The sequence below is a fragment of the Chiloscyllium plagiosum genome, unplaced genomic scaffold, assembly GCF_037043375.1.
Source record: "Chiloscyllium plagiosum isolate Xiang-an unplaced genomic scaffold, Cpla_swu_hap1 HiC_scaffold_45, whole genome shotgun sequence".
In the NCBI taxonomy this organism is placed as follows: domain Eukaryota; kingdom Metazoa; phylum Chordata; class Chondrichthyes; order Orectolobiformes; family Hemiscylliidae; genus Chiloscyllium; species Chiloscyllium plagiosum.
The window spans coordinates 36,363,616-36,383,019 of record NW_028270183.1 but is presented as its reverse complement, the minus strand read 5'-3'; the positions used below and the strand labels follow the sequence as shown (position 1 = coordinate 36,383,019).

Below are 19,404 nucleotides of genomic sequence, written 5' to 3'. Positions count from 1 at the left end.
GGTGACGTAGTACACACACAGTGCGGGCTCTGCAGGCTACGTGATGTAGTACACCCACTGCGTGTACTCTGCAGGCTACGTGATGTAGTACACCCACAGTGTGAGCTCTGCAGCCTACGTGACGTAGTACACCCACAGTGTGGACACTGCAGCCTACGAGGTCTAGTACACCCACAGTGTGGACTCTGCAGCCTACGTGATGTAGTACACCCACAGTGTGGACTCTGCAGCCTACGTGATGTAGTGTACCCACAGTGTGGGCTCTGCAGCACACTTGACTTAGTACACCCACAGTGTGGACTCTGCAGCCTACGTGATGTAGTGTACCCACTGTGTGTACTCTGCAGGCTACGTGATGTAGTACACCCACAGTGTGGACACTGCAGCCTACGTGATGTAGTGTACCCACTGTGTGTACTCTGCAGGCTACGTGATGTAGTACACCCACAGTGTGTACTCTGCAGGCTACGTGATGTAGTGTACCCGCAGTGTGTACTCTGCAGGCTACGTGATGTAGTACACCCACAGTGTGGACACTGCAGCCTACGTGATGTAGTGTACCCACTGTGTGTACTCTGCAGGCTACGTGATGTAGTACACCCACAGTGTGTACTCTGCAGGCTACGTGATGTAGTGTACCCACAGTGTGTACTCTGCAGGCTACGTGATGTAGTACACCCACAGTGTGGGCTCTGCAGGCTACGTGATGTAGTGTACCCACAGTGTGTACTCTGCAGGCTACGTGATGTAGTGTACCCACAGTGTGTACTCTGCTGGCCACGTGATGTAGTACACCCAGTGTGGACTCTGCAGTCTACGTGATGTAGTGTACCCAACGTGGACTCTGCAGCCTACGTGATGTAGTGTACCCACTGTATGTACTCTGCAGGCTACATGATGTAGTACACCCACAGTGTGGGCTCTGCAGGCTCCGTGATGTAGTGTACGCAGAGTGTGACGTCCGCAGGCTACGTGATGTAGTACACCCACAGTGTGGACTCTGCAGCCTACGTGGTGTAGTACACCCACAGTGTGTACTCTGCAGCCTACGTGATGTACTACACCCACAGTGTGGACTCTGCAGTCTACGTGACGTAGTATACCCACAGTGTGGGCACTGCAGCCTACGTGATGTAGTACACCCACAGTGTGGGCACTGCAGACCACATGACGTAGTGTACCCACAATGTGGACTCTGCAGCCTACGTGATGAAGTACACCCACTGCGTGTCCTCTGCAGGCTATGTGATGTAGTGTACCCACTGTATGTACTCTGAAGGCTACATGATGTAGTACACCCACAGTGTGGGCTCTGCAGCCGACGTGAAGAAGTGTACCCACAGTGTGTACTCTGCAGCCTACGTGATGTAGTGTACCCACAGTGTGGACATTGCAGCCTACGTGATGTAGTACACCCACAGTGTGGGCTCTGCAGGCTACGTGATGTAGTGTACCCACAGTGTGGACATTGCAGCCTACGTGATGTAGTACACCCACAGTGTGGACATTGCAGCCTACGTGATGTAGTACACCCACAGTGTGGGCTCTGCAGCCTACGTGATGTAGTACACCCACAGTGTGGACATTGCAGCCTACGTGATGTAGTACACCCACAGTGTGGGCTCTGCAGCCTACGTGATGTAGTGTACACACAGTGTGGACATTGCAGCCTACGTGATGTAGTACACCCACAGTGTGGGCTCTGCAGGCTACGTGATGTAGTGTACCCACAGTGTGGACATTGCAGCCTACGTGATGTAGTACACCCACAGTGTGTACTCTGCAGGCTACGTGATGTAGTACACCCACAGTGTGGGCTCTGCAGCCTACGTGACGTAGTACACCCACAGTGTGGGCTCTGCAGCCTACGTGATGTAGTACACCCACAGTGTGGGCTCTGCAGCCTACGTGATGTAGTGTACACACAGTTTGGACTCTGCAGCCTATGTGATGTAGTACACCCACAGTGTGGGCTCTGCAGCCTACGTGATGTAGTACACCCACAGTGTGGGCTCTGCAGCCTACGTGATGTAGTACACCCACAGTGTGGGCTCTGCAGCCTACGTGATGTAGTACACCCACAGTGTGGGCTCTGCAGCCTACGTGACGTAGTACACCCACAGTGTGGGCTCTGCAGCCTACGTGACGTAGTACACCCACAGTGTGGGCTCTGCAGCCTACGTGATGTAGTACACCCACAGTGTGGGCTCTGCAGCCTACGTGACGTAGTACACCCACAGTGTGGGCTCTGCAGCCTACGTGATGTAGTACACCCACAGTGTGGGCTCTGCAGCCTACGTGACGTAGTACACCCACAGTGTGGGCTCTGCAGCCTACGTGATGTAGTACACCCACAGTGTGGGCTCTGCAGCCTACGTGACGTAGTACACCCACAGTGTGGGCTCTGCAGCCTACGTGATGTAGTACACCCACAGTGTGGGCTCTGCAGCCTACGTGACGTAGTACACCCACAGTGTGGGCTCTGCAGCCTACGTGACGTAGTACACCCACAGTGTGGGCTCTGCAGCCTACGTGATGTAGTGTACCCACAGTGTGGGCTCTGCAGCCTACGTGATGTAGTGTACACACAGTTTGGACTCTGCAGCCTACGTGATGTTGTACACCCACAGTGTGGACATTGCAGCCTACGTGATGTAGTACACCCACAGTGTGGGCTCTGCAGCCTACGTGATGTTGTACACCCACAGTGTGGACATTGCAGCCTACGTGATGTAGTACACCCACAGTGTGGGCTCTGCAGCCTACGTGATGTAGTACACCCACAGTGTGGGCTCTGCAGCCTACGTGATGTAGTACACCCAGTGTGGGCTCTGCAGCCTACGTGATGTTGTACACCCACAGTGTGGACATTGCAGCCTACGTGATGTAGTACACCCACAGTGTGGGCTCTGCAGCCTACGTGATGTAGTACACCCAGTGTGGGCTCTGCAGCCTACGTGATGTTGTACACCCACAGTGTGGACATTGCAGCCTACGTGATGTAGTACACCCACAGTGTGGGCTCTGCAGCCTACGTGATGTAGTACACCCACAGTGTGGGCTCTGCAGCCTACGTGATGTAGTACACCCAGTGTGGGCTCTGCAGCCTACGTGATGTAGTACACCCAGTGTGGGCTCTGCAGCCTACGTGATGTAGTACACCCAGTGTGGGCTCTGCAGCCTACGTGATGTAGTACATCCACAGTGTGGGCTCTGCAGGCTACGTGATGTAGTACACCCACAGTGTGAAGTCTGCAGGCTACGTGATGTAGTGTACCCACAGTGTGCGGTCTGCAGCCTACGTGATGTAGTGTACCCAGAGTGTGGACACTGCAGCCTACATGACGTAGTACACCCACAATGCGGGCTCTGCAGCCTACGTGATGTAGTACACCCACAATGCGGGCTCTGCAGCCTACGTGATGTAGTGTACCCACAGTGTGGGCTCTGCAGCCTACGTGATGTAGTGTACCCACAATGCGGGCTCTGCAGCCTACATGATGTAGTGTACCCACAGTGTGGGCTCTGCAGCCTACGTGATGTAGTGTACCCAGAGTGTGGACACTGCAGCCTACATGACGTAGTACACCCACAATGCGGGCTCTGCAGCCTACGTGATGTAGTGTACCCACAGTGTGGGCTCTGCAGCCTACGTGATGTAGTGTACCCACAGTGTGGACACTGCAAGACCACATGATGTAGTGTACCCACAGTGTGGGCTCTGCAGCCTACATGATGTAGTGTACCCACAGTGTGGGCTCTGCAGCCTACAGAGGAGGAAGTGCTGGATGTTTTGAAACGCTTAAAAGTGGATAAATTCCCAGGACCTGATCAGGTGTACCCGAGAACTCCGTGGGAAGCTAGAGAAGTGATTGCTGGGTCTCTTGCGGAGATATTTGTATCATCGATAGTCACAGGTGAGGTGTCGGATGACTGGAGGTTGGCTAATGTGGTGCCACTGTTTAAGAAGGGTGTTAAGGACAAGCCAGGGGATTATAGACCGGTGAGCCTAACGTCGGTGGTGGGCAAGTTGTTGGAGGGAATCCTGAGGGACAGGATGTACATGTATTTGGAAAGGCAAGGAGTGATTCGGGATAGTGGGCGGCACGGTGGCACAGTGGTTAGCACTGCTGCCTCACAGCGCCAGAGACCCGGGTTCAATTCCCGCCTCAGGCCACTGACTGTGTGGAGTTTGCACGTTCTCCCCGTGTCTGCGTGGGTTTCCTCCGGGTGCTCCGGTTTCCTCCCACAATCCAAAGATGTGCAGGGTCAGGTGAATTGGCCATACTAAATTGCCTGTAGTGTTAGGTAAGGGGTAAATGTAGGGGTATGGGTGGGTTTCGCTTCGGCGGGTCAGTGTGGACTTGTTGGGCCGAAGGGCCTGTTTCCACACTGTAATCTAATCTAATAGTCAACATGGCTTTGTGCATGGGAAATCATGTCTCACAAACTTGATTGAGTTTTATGAGGAAATAACAGAGGATTGATGAGGGCAGAGTGGTAGACATGATCTATACGGACTTCAGTAAGGCATTTGACAAGGTTCCCCATGGGAGACTGATTAGCAAGGTTAGATCTCATAGAATACAGGGAGAATTCGCCATTTGGATACAGAACTGGCTCAAAAGATAGAAGACAGAGGGTGGTGGTGGAGGGTTGTTTTTCAGACTGGAGGCCAGTGACCAGTGGCGTGCCACAAGAATCGGTGCTGGGTCCTCTGCAGTTAGGTACAGTTAGTAAGTTTGCAGATGACACCAAAATTGGAGGTGTAGTGGACAGCGAAGAGGGTTACCTCAGATTCCAACAGGATCTGGACCAGATGGGCCAATGGGCTGAGAAGTGGCAGATGGAGTTTAATTCAGATAAATGCGAAGTGCTGTATTTTGGGAAAGCAAATCTTAGCAGGACTTATACACTTAATGGTAAGGTCCTTGGGAAGTGTTGCTGAACAAAGCCACCTGGGAGTGCAGATTTACTAGTTCCTTGAAAGTAGAGTTGCAGGTAGACAGGATAGTGAAGCAGGCGTCTGGTATGCTTTCCTTTATGGAGTCTAAGAGTTGGCAGGTTACATTGTGACTGTACAGGACATTGGTTTGGCCACTTCTGGGATATTGTGTGCAATTCTGGTCTCCCTCCTATCGGAAGCATGTTGTGAAACTTGAAAGGGTTCAGAAAAGATTTACAAGGATGTTGCCAGGGTTGGAGGGTTCGAGCGATAGGCTGGGACCATTTTTCCTGGAATCTCGAAGGCTGAGATTTGAGCCTTTTAGCGGTTTACAAAATCATGAGGGACATGGATAGGATGAATAGCCAAGGACTTTCCCCTGGGGTGGGGAAGACCAAAACTAGAGGGCATAAGTTTAAGATGAGAGGGGAAAGGTTTAAAAGGGCCCTAATGGACAATGTTTTCATGCAGAAGGTGGTGCCTGTATGGAATGAGCTGCCAGAGGAAGTGGAGGAGGCTGGTACAATTACAGCATTTTAAAGGCATCCCAATGGAGTATATGAATAGGAAGAGTTTAGAGGGATATAGGCCTAATGCTGGTAATGGAACTAGACTCAGATACCTGCTCAGCATGGATGAGTTGGACTGAAGGGTCCGTTTCCATGCTGTACATCTCTATGACTCTATAAAAGAAACAACAGGGCTACAGGAAAACTGCATGAGAGTGGGACTTGCTGATTTACTTGGAAAGAGTGTGGTCATAATGGGTTGATGTAATCATTTCATGTTTCAGACAGCCTTAGATGCAGGTATGGGCAAACTGAACATCTAGTCTGAAGAACTGAAAGGGCTATCAAAACAGTGTAAAAAAAAATCTGAATCAGCCCAGACACGGAGCAAGATTAGAAGTGGTCAATAGGCTTTTACTGTTCATTTCAATAACACTTGGAGTCAACCAACTGCACTTGGGATATCCCCAAAGTGTTAGACTGCCTTATCTACTCAGACAAAATATTTTTTTTCCTACCAAAAGTAATAAGGATTCAGAATAATCGAAGATCAGTTTTAAAATGGTGTTCTTCTTCCTAACAGACATGACCTTGGATAATGCACCATCTTCCCTCAATTATCGAATTAACATAGTTCATTGACTATATAAAATCATCCTCCAAACTTATGACAGATACCAAGGGAAACTGAAAAGTAAAGGTGAAAAGGTCAGGAATCAGTGTGGTAGACTAACTGAATTTAATGAGTGAAAATTAAAAGTAGATGGAGAACGAAAAATTATTATTCAGATAGAACACAGGTTGGTACTTTGTGACTACTCTAGTAGCAAGGTTGACACAAAATGCAATGTACTCATGTTCCAATTGCTCAGAATTGGAAAGCAAAGATGAACAAATAAGTTGTGTATAAGCAGCCTCTGATCGGCACTTCCAACTTCTGTTTCATTTTCCTCTCAATTGCTACTCCATTTACTAACAGCAAAAAGTAAGCCATTTCCTCCTTATCGTTTGCAAACCATTATCATTTTACAGTCTTAAACCTACATCTTGAACATTTTTTTGAATAATGAATTAAAGTTGCAAAATCTTTCAGTCCATAAAAGATTCATTAAGTATATCTGCTTTCTGGGGTCAGCTTTGGCTCACTTGTAGCTCTCTTGTCCGAGACAGAAGATTGTGGGCTTCTGTCTAAATTATATGCTGAAGGTCTCTGAAATTGAGCATGAATCCATGGCCCTCTGACTGGGTGCTCTCACTGAGCCAAGGCTGACAAAGAGGTACAACATTCATTTTTCCATCATAGGCAAGTCATCAGCTCCAGCAGTTTTAACTTCATTTGGAACTGCTAGCAATGCACATGATAGCAAACCTGCTCCTCCAGTGGTATACCATCTGCATGTGAATGGAGACTTTTAATCACCAAAATACCCTGATTATTGAGCTGAGGGTTTTATTTAAACTCAGCAAAAATAAAGAGCAGGGAGGGAGGCTGCAACAGGAACATTCACTCTCAATGTTAGTTAGGGAGTACAGGGCTGAGAACACATTACCCAATAATTGTGGAATGCCCACAAGTTGCAACAGTTTTTCAGTAAAGTTTCACTTACTTCTCTCTTGTAGTCGCCGGTGTACAATGAGGATGGTGGTGGCAATCAGCACCGCTGCCACTCCAGCCCCCAGGATTACTCCCATCATCTGAAAAACAAATGGTGTAAAACCAAAGAATTTAGAATTCAAATAAAGATAGGTTTAAAAAAGCAAAAATGTGACCTTCAGCTCTTTAACAAACACTAAGCCAAAATTTAGAAATCACAACACCAGATTATAAACCTGTTGGACTATTTGGAAACACTAGCTTTCAGAATGCTGCTCCTTCATCAGACAGCTGCCTGCAGTTACCAGAAGAAGGAGCAGCGCTCCGAAAGCTAGTGCTTACAAATAAAGCTGTTGGACTATAACCTAGTGTCATGTGATTTTTAACTTTGTCCACCCCAGTCCAACACCAGCACCTCCACATCTTAGCCAAAAAGCAACTAATTGTCAAAGATAACTAGGCCATTGCTGAAACAAAGTTGTACTTTGTTTGCTGAAGGATTAATTGAAAATTTTCTGAAGAATGCAACCTGAGCTACTTCAGACTCAAGTCCAATCGTGATAGTATTCCACAAGTGACAATCCTGGAAGCCAGCACATTTGAATTCCACTTAGACGGCAGTTCAAAGTAATTGAAGGAGGTCATAGAATCCCTACAGTTTGGAAACAAATCCTTCAGCCCAACAAGTCCACACCGATCCACCAAAGAGTAACCCACCCAGAGACCCATTCCTCTGCACTATCGCTTTACAATTCCCCTAATACCCCTAACCTACACATCCCGGAACACCATGGGCAATTTAGCATGGCCAATTCACCTAACCTGCACATCTCTGGAATCCTTCCAGTGCACACCATACTTCATGCTAGTGATGGCTCAATGTATTTCTTGGGCGACGAGAAGGTTTCCAACTACAAGGCTCACTATCTTCATGTACAGTTCACTTGATTTCACATTTTACTTTTACACAACTTGTGGGAGAAAACAAACCAGGAGGCTCCCTATTTGATCTCTTGACTGTGGACAGCCAAGTCAGCCACAGGGTTTATTCACATGGTCTCAGTCTCCTCAGAGTGAGAGGGTATTATTAAAGGACAGGATCCACTGAATTAGTGGAAAACCTGATTACACCCCTGCCTATGTCACTGAAAGGCATGTTTATGCCTTTATTAGCTTTATTGATTTTAACCATCCACCACTCTTGGTAGCCAGGCCTTCAGCTGCCTGAGCCCCAAGCTCTCCATATCTCCCTCCCTACACATCTCTGCCTCACCATCTCCCTTTCCTTCTTTAGGATGCTCTTTAAAACGTCCGTGGCCTTTGGTTATCTACCATAGTACTGCCACATGTAATGTAAAATGCTGCTGTGTTGCATTTGTCTGAAGTCTTTTATTATGCAAAGGGTGATATACAAATACAACCTGTTGTTGGAAGTGTTGCTAGAGAAAAACAAGTGCCGATTCAGCTACCATGCTTCCCTGCAGTTCAGTCTCTCATTGATTAACCCTGTTTCTATATTATGGCCACCTCGGAGATTGATGGCACCTGTAAATTTGCTGCCCAGGAATCATCATGTTTCATTAAATTAATTGAATTCACCTATTTTAAATCTGAAACAAATGTTTCACTGGAAACACCAATGGTTCTCATTTCTGGTGAGCAGCTGGGTGCACCATTCAATTTAACACTAGGGTGCATGTTTCTAATACAAGGAACATCAAGTTCAAAAATCCAACCTGTATTATTTAACTCCACTTGTGACCACAGCAATGCATCAAATGAATTCCTCAGCAAATTCCTACTAAAGGATTCCCTTTTGTTGTTTAGAAAGCAATCACTGTTCTATGTCACTCATCTTAATGTGTATAAAGGTCATGAGAGATTTTGCTCATTCCAATGAACAAAAGGGGAGCCTGCCATGTCCAACAAATGAGTGCTGACTAACTGGTAGGCAGCTTCAAATCGACCCAATACTGAACACAGCAGCAACATGCAAGAAAAAGACACTGTCTGGGTGGCATGGTGGCTCAGTGGTTAGCACTGTTGCCTCATGGCACCAGGGACCCGGGTTCAATTCTAGTCTTGGGTGACTGTGTGTGGAGTTTGCACACTCTCCCAGTGTCTGTGTGGGTTTCCTCTGGGTGCTCCAGTTTCCTCCCACAGTCCAAACATGTGCAGGTTAGGTGAATTGGCTATGCTAAATTTCCCATAGCTTTCAGGGATGTGTAGAGTGAATTAGCCATGAGAAATGTAGGGGTACAGGGTAGGGGAATAGGTCTGGGTGGGATGCTCTTCTGAAGGTTGTGGACTCGATGGGCCAAATGGCTTGCTTCCCGACTGTAGAGATGTTATGATTCTAGTGATTCCAATATCAGGTCACGTAGATCATAAAGGTCCAATTTTAGTCCTCAGCTTTCACTCGGAGTAAATTGACCTCAGCAGCAGTACCAGAACTAGCTACAGAAGATCTGGGGCTGAGGATGCAGCCACAAACATTTGGCCCATACTGACACCAATATCACACACCTCTGTCTTCTCTTTCCATAGGATGGGGGGGGGGGGGGGGGGGAGGGGGAAGAAATGAGAGACACTGAAAGAACAGACAGTGCCTGCCTATCTGCAGTGGGGAGAAGTCTAAATTCACTGATGATATATTTCCAGTCGAAAAACCTTTCTCTGATTGTAGTCAAGTCTTTTACTCATGTGGGCAGACTACAGGGTTGGATCACGCAAAACTGCTACTTGCTCCAGGCCTTTGATTCTTTGAGAGAGGAAGATGGCATTGGGAAAGGGATCAGGGAGCAACTGGCTCAGTTGGGTTTTCTGAAATATTTCTTAAATTTAGGGAAGGCGATAGCATAACAGCAATGCGAATCTCTAAAATTATGCCGACATGGTGGGTTCAAGTCTTACATTGGCAAATGGTAAAACTTGAAGGTAAAACTTAAATTCCATTTAAAAAAACCTAGGATTTTAAAATAAATCTATCTTAATGCAATCAGGTAATCATAGCTGATTGTCATAAAACCACCAACTGGTTCACCAAGTATCCTATAGGAAAAACAATCTGCTGTCCTGGCCTGGTCTGGTCTACCGGCAACTCCTGGTCCACAGCAACGCACTGTCTTCTGGGCAATTAGAGATGGGCAATAAATTCTGGCCAAGCCAACAACACTCTCATCCCATGAAAGAATGGAACAAATAAAAAGACTTACAGAAACACGGGTATGTTTTACTAAGCTTTTATTCAATTGGGGACTCATTAAAAAAGGTTCCTGTGCCAAGTTTTCTCAACTAACATATTGTGGAAATGTTCAGCTGGCAAAGGCTTTGTCATCACTGTGGGAAAACCATACATTAAGTTTGGTTACAGAACTGAGAGCTAATTGCAAAAGAAGTTACACAGAATTTAGATTACGGAAAATATTCACAACTTCCATGACAAAAACCTTTGAAAACTTTCATAGCACAAACATAGTGATTGTGCTGATGGTATCATTATTGTCCATGTAAGACAAAAAAAAAGTAGTGATGAAAAAGGGGTAACAATTTAAATTGAATTTATCTGTCATCAAGTTTGAAGCCATTTTGGACCTTGCAAAAAGCCTTGCCTCGGGGTACAGTATTTAAATAGCTTCTGTACAGGCTAAATCCCAAGATTATTCCTAGTGAAGAACTGCCCAGAATAACACTGAAAAGGTAACTGAAACCTAATTAAGACAGGCTAGAATATAGAGGGTCAGAAAGGACCATTTTGGATCAATAAGCAGCCTCAGAGTTCACCAACAGGACAGAACTCCTACACTGGCACATTTCTGGGCGAAAAAAATCCAAAGTCTCTCAAATTACTCCAGTTCTCAAGAAGATCACTGGATCCAAAACTTTAACTCTAATTTCTCTCCACAGATGCTGCCAAGTGTGCTGAGCCTTTCTGGCAATTTCTGATTTTGTTTCGGATTTACAGCATCCGCAGTTCTTTCAAGTTTTGTTTTCTCTTAAATTACTGATTTGATTGGTTTCAATCACTGCCTTAGGCAGTCTATCCCAAAATTCACTATTCTGTGTCAACTAGTTATTTTGTCATGAAATGAAAGTTATCTGATCGGGGTCATGCTAGCTGAACCTTTTGTTTCACAAAACTCAAAATGTAACTCTTTCCCTCCCTGCTCATACCCTATACACTTTCTCAGCTATATTCAATTAACTTTCACCCTTCAGCTCATGCTCTCTCATTTATTTATTCTCAGTTAAAGCTTTTCTTCTTCCATTCATCACCACAGATGCAGGGATACCGCATCTTAAAAGGGAACAGCAATTTATACGACATGGTACAAGGTGCTAATTGGCTGACGTGTTACCATGGAGAATGCATCAGGAAATGGTTACCCCCAAATGTTTCTTTAACTGAAAGCCGCACAATATCTGAACATATGCATTTGGTTTATGAAGGAATGGCACCTGGGTATGAATATATGTCGCCTCTCGCAAATGCAAGTGAGCCACACTGCAAGTGAAATTATTTGTGGATAGGATTTTTCCCACACTCCAGATTGTTCAGCAAAATAGCATTCAACTGCAGAATCACCTTTACTTTCAAGACTATATTTCAAATTCTACATCCAACACCATTTACTGAACAATTCTGAGGAAGACAAGAATTCTGTTCAAAACCAATGTAAGACCACCAGCCATGCTCGCAACATGTATACGTATACTCAGGTCCCAGTCCTCTGCAAGCCAAAAGAATATTTCAAAGCATTGTGCCATTTTCCTGACACAAAAACATGAGGGATGACATGTCATTGGTGCATGCTTCATGAGAACACTTCACTTGGATCAGCATCCTTTCCTCATGCAGAACAAAAAGTTGGTCCTTTTGAAATTTGGTATTCTACTGTATAGCAATCCAAGTCAAAATGTTGCAGCAGCTTGTGTCCTTTCTCAGTAAGGATTATGACCTGTGCTATCAAGCAATTGGTTTAAGGACTTTCAGGCATGTACAACGGCTGCAGTAATGCAATGTAGCATACAGCAGAACGCAATTTGTTTTAGTAATACTTGTTAAATAAGAAAATAACTATCAACCAGGCACTGAGCGAACACTCTCCAGGGATGTTAGTTGCTGAGTTCAACACCAAGTCTAAAGAGACTCCAGTCAGCGAAGAGGGCTCTAAATCAAGAATCTTCCCCATCCTCTCCCCACCACCACCACCAGCCCCCCCATCCCCACAACATCTTCCCCATTCCTCCCCCCCACCCCGGTGTATCTTGAAGACCTTCTCCTTTAACTCTTAATCTTTACTTTAACTTTACTATGAAGAAATTCTTTACTCACCAATGACTTTGCAGCCGAACTCTGAAACATTCCAGACTCTGGCTAGGTAAATTAACAGAAAATGTTTTTACTTCTCCAATTTAGCCAGGACCCCTCTACTGAAGTGTCCAGACTGTCTATCTCTATAGTGTTCTATGCAGCAGTTAATAAAGTATGCGTCAAATCACCGCTACTTGTCTCAATTTCTCTAATATTTGCCTAAACTCTAAAGATATTGCACAAAGATACGCACACATTATACGCACATGGGACAGGAATGCTGCTGGCTAGGCCAGGATTTACTGTCATTCCTAGTTGTCCTTGAGAAGGTGGCATTAAGCTGCCTTCTTGAACTTTTGAAGTCCATGAACTGTAGATAATCCACAATGCCTTGAGGTAGAGAATTCCAGGATTTGAATCTGTAAAATGGAAGGAACGGTGATATATTTCTAAGTCAGGTTGCAGCTGCTCCCCTTGTTTTTTTTTGAGATGGAATCGGTCGTGGTTTGGAAAGTGCTGTCTAAGGATCTTTGGCAAATATTTGCAGTCCATTTTGTCAATAGTAGACACTGCTGCTACTGAGCATCAGTGGAGAAGGGAGTAGAGGTTTACAGATGCGATGCCAATTGAGTGGGCTGCTTTGCCCTGGATGGAGTCAAGTTTCTTGAGTTGTCTTGGAGCTGCACTCATCCTGGCAATTAGGATAATATTCCACCACATTCCTGACTTGTGCCTTGCAAATGGTAGACAGGCTTTGGGGAGTCAGGTGGTGAATTAGTCACTGCAGTTTTCCGAGCCTCTGACCTGCTCTTACAATCACTGTGTTTATGTGGGTGAGTCCAGTTCATTTTCTGGTCAATGATTACCCTCAGAATGTTGATAGTGTAGCATTTAGTGATGCTAAAGACAATGGTTGGATTGCCTTTTATTGGAACTGGTGTGGCACTAATTGGCATTGGTGTGGCACTAATTAGCATTGGTGTGGCACTAATTGTACTTGCCACCGGAAGCTCAACATTGTCCAGGTTTTGCTGAATTTAGACATGGGCTGCTTCAGTAACTGAAGAATAATGAATGGTGCTGAACATGTGCATTTACCGGTAAAGATGGAGGGAAGGTCATTGATGAAGCAGCTGAAGATGATTAGGCCTTGGACACTACCCCGAGGGATTCCTGCAGAAATGTCCTGGAGCTGAGACAACTGACCTCCTACAACTACAACCATCTTCCCCTGTGCCAGGTTTGACTCCAACCAGCAGAGAGTCTTCTCCGATTCACATCCATTTCCAGGTTTGGTAGGGCTCCTTGATGCCATATCCAACCCAATGTGGCAGACCCTCTCACCTCACCTACTGTATAAAACCTTAGTTAGGCCACATTGACAGTACTGTGCAGTTCTGATCACCACACTGTACGGCGGACGTGGAGGCTTTGGAAAGACTGGAAAAGGGTTTACCAGGATGTTCCCTGGGCTGGAGTGTATTAGTATAAGGAGTGGTTGGACAAACCTGGATTGTTTTTGCTAGAGGGAGGTTGAGGGGTGACCTGACAGAAGTATATAAAGTTATGAAAAGCATGGATAGAGTGGATAGTCAGAGCCTTTTTCCAGGGTGGAAACATCAGATGTGAATGGGCATTGGTTTAAGATGGCGTTTGGTTGGGGGGGGGGGGGGTTGTTGAAGCAAGGTTTAAGCAATAAGTACTTAGATAAGCACATGAACAGGCAGGGAATAGAGGGACGTGGATACATGCAAATGGACGAGATGACTTTAGAATGGTATCATAGTCAGCACACACATGATGGGCCACAGGGCCTATTTCTTGCTGAACTGTTCTAGGATCTCTGCTCACCTCTGGAATTCAGCACCTTTGTTCATGTTTGATGCAGTAAGGAGCTAAGTGACCCTAGTGGAACCCAAACTGTGTCTATAAGCAGGTTATTGCTGAGCAAGTGCTGCCTGATAGCACTGTTGATGACAGAGTTTAGATCTGATCTGTTTGTTGTAGAATCACTTAGCTCTGCCCATTACTTGCTGTTTAGCACACGAGTCGCCCCGTTTTATAACTGCACCTGGTTGGCACATTTTTAAGCATTGGTGCCATTGTTGACATGCTCTGCATTCTTCACTGAACCAGGCTTGATGGTAATAGTAGAGTGGGAAATTTGCCAGACTATAAGGTTACAGAGTACAACTGTGCTGGAGCACAGAGTTGTTAGATCTGTTCAAAATCTGTCCCACACAACGCAGAGGGAATTCTCAATGTGAAGGTGGGACTTCATCTCCACAAAGACTGTACAGTGGTCACTTTTGCCAATATGGTCATGGGCAGATGCATCTGTGGCAGGCAGATTGGTGAGAATGAGGTGATATCAACCAGGTTTTTCCTTCCTGTTGGTTCCCTCACCACCTGTTGCAGACCCACACCAGCCACTACATCATTTAGGACCAGACCAGTTTGATCAATTATACTGCTGCCAAGCCACTCGGTAATGGACATTGAAATCTTCCACCCAATGTATCCTCCATGTTGAACAATACTGAGAGAAGTACTAATTCATTACTCCTTGTCCATGTCTGACCTGATGCCATGTGACATCAGAGTGTCCAGAGTCAATATTGAGCACTCCCAGGGCACCTCCCTCTGAACTGTACACCAGTGGGACAGGGCATATCCAGGGATAATGAAGGTCACATCTGGGACATTGTCCAGAAGGTCTGGTTCCACGTCAGGCAATAAGTATAGTAGATTTTCTTTCCTCAAGGAAGTTAGGGAAACGAGATGGGTTTTTCTGACAATAGTCATTGATTTCACGCACGTTATTAGACTCTTAATTTTTATTGAGTTCAAATTCCATCATACTCAATGTTGGGATTCGAGCCCAGCTCTTCAAAACAGGATCTGGGTCTCTAGTTTAGTGGTCTAATGATCTATCACCTCCCTGTTTTAGAAGCCTCATTCTATTGCTGGGAACTGAGAGATATTGTGTTATATGTATCCTTACTAATTCACTCATCAGTTTGCTACATTCATTAATACCACGTTTCTATTCATTCATAACCCTCTACTAACCTGTTATTTACAATAATGAGGTTTCATTCATAAAACCGCATTTTTGTAGTGCATTTTCATAATGCAAGACAGATTCACTTACAACATTACTTCCAAACCCATTCTACTCCTGCACACATTCCAACCTATTTAGATCAAAAGCAAGCTCTGAATAAATATTAAAGACTATTAACCTATTCAGAAACAAGGCCCTCACTGCCACAGAGTCTCCACGACCCATCCAAAACTATGGAAATATTATAATATTAACCAGCCCTTACCAACCATCTCTCAGGACCTGAATAGAGTCATAGAGATGTACGACTCGGAAACAGACCCTTCAGTTGAACTTGTCCATGCCGACCAGATATCCTAAATTAATGCTGTGCCATTTTCCAGCACTTGGCCCATATCCCTCTATACCTTTTCTATTCATATACCCAGCCAGATGCCTTTTAAATGCTGTAACTGTACCAGCCTCCATCATTTCCTGTGGCAACTCATTCCATACACATACCACCCTCTGCATTAAAAAGTTGCCCCTTTAGGTCCCTTTTAAATGTTTCCCTTCTCACCCTAAACCTATGCCCTCTACTTCTGGACTCCCCCATCCCAGGGGGACCTTGTCTATTTATCCTATCCATGCCCCTAATGATTTTATAAACCTCTATAAGGTCACTCCTCAGCCTCCAATGCTGGAGGGAAAAGAGCCCCAGCCCTCTCCCTAAAGCTGAAACTCTCTAACCCCAGCAATATCCTTGTAAATTTTTTCTGAACCCTTTCAAATTTCATAACATGCTTCCGACAGACCAGAATTGCACACAATATTCCATATGAGGCCTAACCAATGTCTGGTACAGCCTCAACATGGCCTCCCAGCTCCTCTCCTCAATGCTCTGACCAGTAAAGGAAAGCATACCAAACGTGTTCTTCAGAACATCAGTTTCCCCAACTAGGATATACTTGTTAAATACATTAAACAGGGTTGTCAAAACAGCACTTCCATGAAACTGCACAAATAAATGAAACTCACGCCAAACAGTAAACAAATCTCACAACCCAGTTGTGGTAATCAGTTTAATCTCCTTTATTCTTTTATTAAGTACATCTATAATTTCTAACTTATTTACAGCATACAAGCAGAGTACTTTTATTAACATTGACTGACTTCAAAGACAAAAGACCTCTTAACTCTGCAAGCAGGTCGGACAGACACTCTTAATCCCATCAGGAGTAACAGCCACCATTTAACCAAGGTTTAAACCATCTCCTGTTTCCCCAGGACTGAAGTCACGCAATAGATAAAACAATGTAACATCACAACGATGGAGTCTGAATGTAAGAACTATATTTCAGGATTCCATCACCACCTGAAACTCTGCTCCTGTAGCTGCTGAATGAAGAGGCTATTATTACCACTCACTGGTTTCAATCGTTATTTGTAAACAGTCCGACACAGCTAATAAACTTGAAATACTCTAATAATGATTTTTTTTTAAAACTTGCCTCTCTTACGAGCTAGTATTCTGAGCATATTTCCAATTGGTAATATAACATTTATATTCACGAACAAATCAATTAGCACCTTATAAAAAGTTATTGTTCTCTGTGTAGAAATCTTAAGAGGAGATTCTAAACTCTCAATAAAGTCAAACCTTTTACATATCTCTCGATTTCATATCAACTTCAGATAATAGGGTGAATACAAACTGATGCTTGGAGCGAGGCATTATACACATTTACCACTAATTTAGGGAGAGGTTAGCAGCTAGGAAAAAAACCATTAGCAGGCTCAGCTCAGAAGAATGAAACAATACACTACCTTGCTTCAAGCAAGTTGAGAAAGGATTTGATGGCGATCTTTAATGGAGGTTTTCGAGAAATATACCTTTCAGTTTTCTAGGACTCTTTTTTCGTTTCACCAAGTAAATTATTCGATGATGTCATCAAATAGTAACATTACCTTCTATATTTCACTCATTTGAAGTAGTACAGAAACAGAATTAGAAGAATTCATCAATTTCCTCAAGAATGAGTAACCTTCAATTAAGCTTAAAGCCAGTTTCTTGTACGTTCACAGCATTTTGATTGGCAAACCCGGCAGCAGTTTCCAATCTACAACCACTGCAGTCAGGAAGCACAAGGACAGCTGCACGTGTCTTGGAACAGCAGCAACAAGTTCACCCCAGCATCCTAACTTGGAAATGTATCAACAGCCAGGCAAAAGAACTTCAAAAAGGGGGTCAGTGTAAATTATTTCTTTGCTGTTTGGAACACTTGATTCCTCAACATGATCACTTCATTGAGTTTTTGCAGTGTAAAAATAAAACGTCAAGAACAAAGGGCAGCTTGAGATCTACCTTCCAGAGAGGGAGATTTGATCAAGGGAAGACACAGAGAAAAGGCTTACACAGAGGGTGTCACGTGGTTAGCCCTGCTGCCTCACATGCGCCAGGTACCTGGGTTCAATTCCACCCTCAGGCGATTGTCTGTGTGGAGTTTGCATAGCAATGATTGAATGGTGGAGCAGACTCGATGGGCTGAATGGCATAATTTCTGCTCCTATGTCTTATGGTCTTATCCTCCCTGTGTCAGTGTGGGTTTCCTCCTGGTGCTCTGATTTCCTTCCATAGTCCAAAGATGTGCAGGTTAGGTGGATTGCACCATGCTAAATTGCACATACTGTCCAGGCTAGGTGGATTAACCATGGGAAATACAGGATATCAGATCCAGAGTTTGGGGTGGACAGTAGAGAGGGTTGTCCGGTCCAACTGTTACATTAGAATACTCCAACCACATCATTCACTTCTCCCAAGAGTTCCTTAAGAACATCAGAAACATCACAATAGAGGAGGACAAAATTTCATTTGATGTAACAGTGCTCTGTACATCTATAAACATCAATCTTGCTAAGATTATCACTGCCACACTATTGGACGAAGTGAATCCCAGGATACCCAACCACACCAGCAGCATCAGCAAGAACAGCATGTTAAAATTACTGCACCTATGTCTCACAACTTATTTTACATTCAATGGACAAGTATACAGACAAATCAATGGTACACCAGTGGGGTCCCCAATATCAGGACTGATAGCAGAAGCAGTAATGCTACATTTGGAACATAAAGCCCTCCCTACCACACAACCCAAACCACATTCCTGATGAAGAGCTTATGCTCAAAACTTTGACTCTCCTGCTCACTGGATGCTGCCTGACCTGCTGTGCTTTTCCAGCAACACACTGACTCTGAATCTGATAAGTAGATTATACCTTTGTCATCATAAAACATACACAACTGGAAGAAACTCACCACCACATCACTAAATTCCTCAGTGGGCAGCACGGTGGCACAGTGGTTAGCACTGCTGCCTCACAGCGCCAGAGACCCGGGTTCAATTCCCGACTGAGGCGACTGACTGTGTGGAGTTTGCACATTCTCCCCGTGTCTGCGTGGGTTTCCTCCGGGTGCTCCGGTTTCCTCCCACAATCCAAAGATGTGCAGGTCAGGTGAATTGGCCATGCTAAATTGCCCGTAGTGTTAGGTTAAAAAGGGGTAAATGTAGGGGTATGGGTGGGTTGCACTTCGGCGGGTCGGTGTGGACCTGTTGGGCCGAAGGGCCTGTTTCCACACTGTAAGTAATCTAATCTAATCTAATCTAAAAAAAGAGAACAATGGCAGACTCTCCTTCCTAGATGTATTAGTGGAACGCAGACCTACCGGTGGACTCCAGGCCCATGTGTACAGGAGGAACACCCATACTGACCACATACTGAACTAAAACAGCACCCACCCCAGCACCCACAAACAGCTGCATGAGAACACTACTTAAACAGGCAAGGACACAGAGGGTCCTGCAGCAACACAGAACTCTAGAGGGCAGAACAGGAGCAGGGATTTACATGGAACAGGTACCCCAAGATCACTATCCTCCATTAGAGTCAGAGATGTACAGCAAGGAAACAGACCCTTCGGTCCAACTTGCCCAT

The 19,404-nt window shown here is 45.1% G+C and overlaps 1 long non-coding RNA gene across 1 annotated transcript in view; it reads right to left on the bottom strand.

Annotated features, from left to right (window-relative positions):
- Positions 1-7,053: 7,053 nt before the first annotated feature.
- Positions 7,054-19,404, bottom strand: part of LOC122552157 (uncharacterized) — a 36,090-nt gene continuing 23,739 nt past the window's right edge. Inside the window, exons 4-5 of the long non-coding RNA XR_015754464.1 lie at positions 12,384-12,425; positions 7,054-7,149 (exon numbers count right to left, since the gene is read on the bottom strand). This is a non-coding gene — a long non-coding RNA (uncharacterized LOC122552157). The remainder of the gene's footprint in view (positions 7,150-12,383; positions 12,426-19,404) is intronic.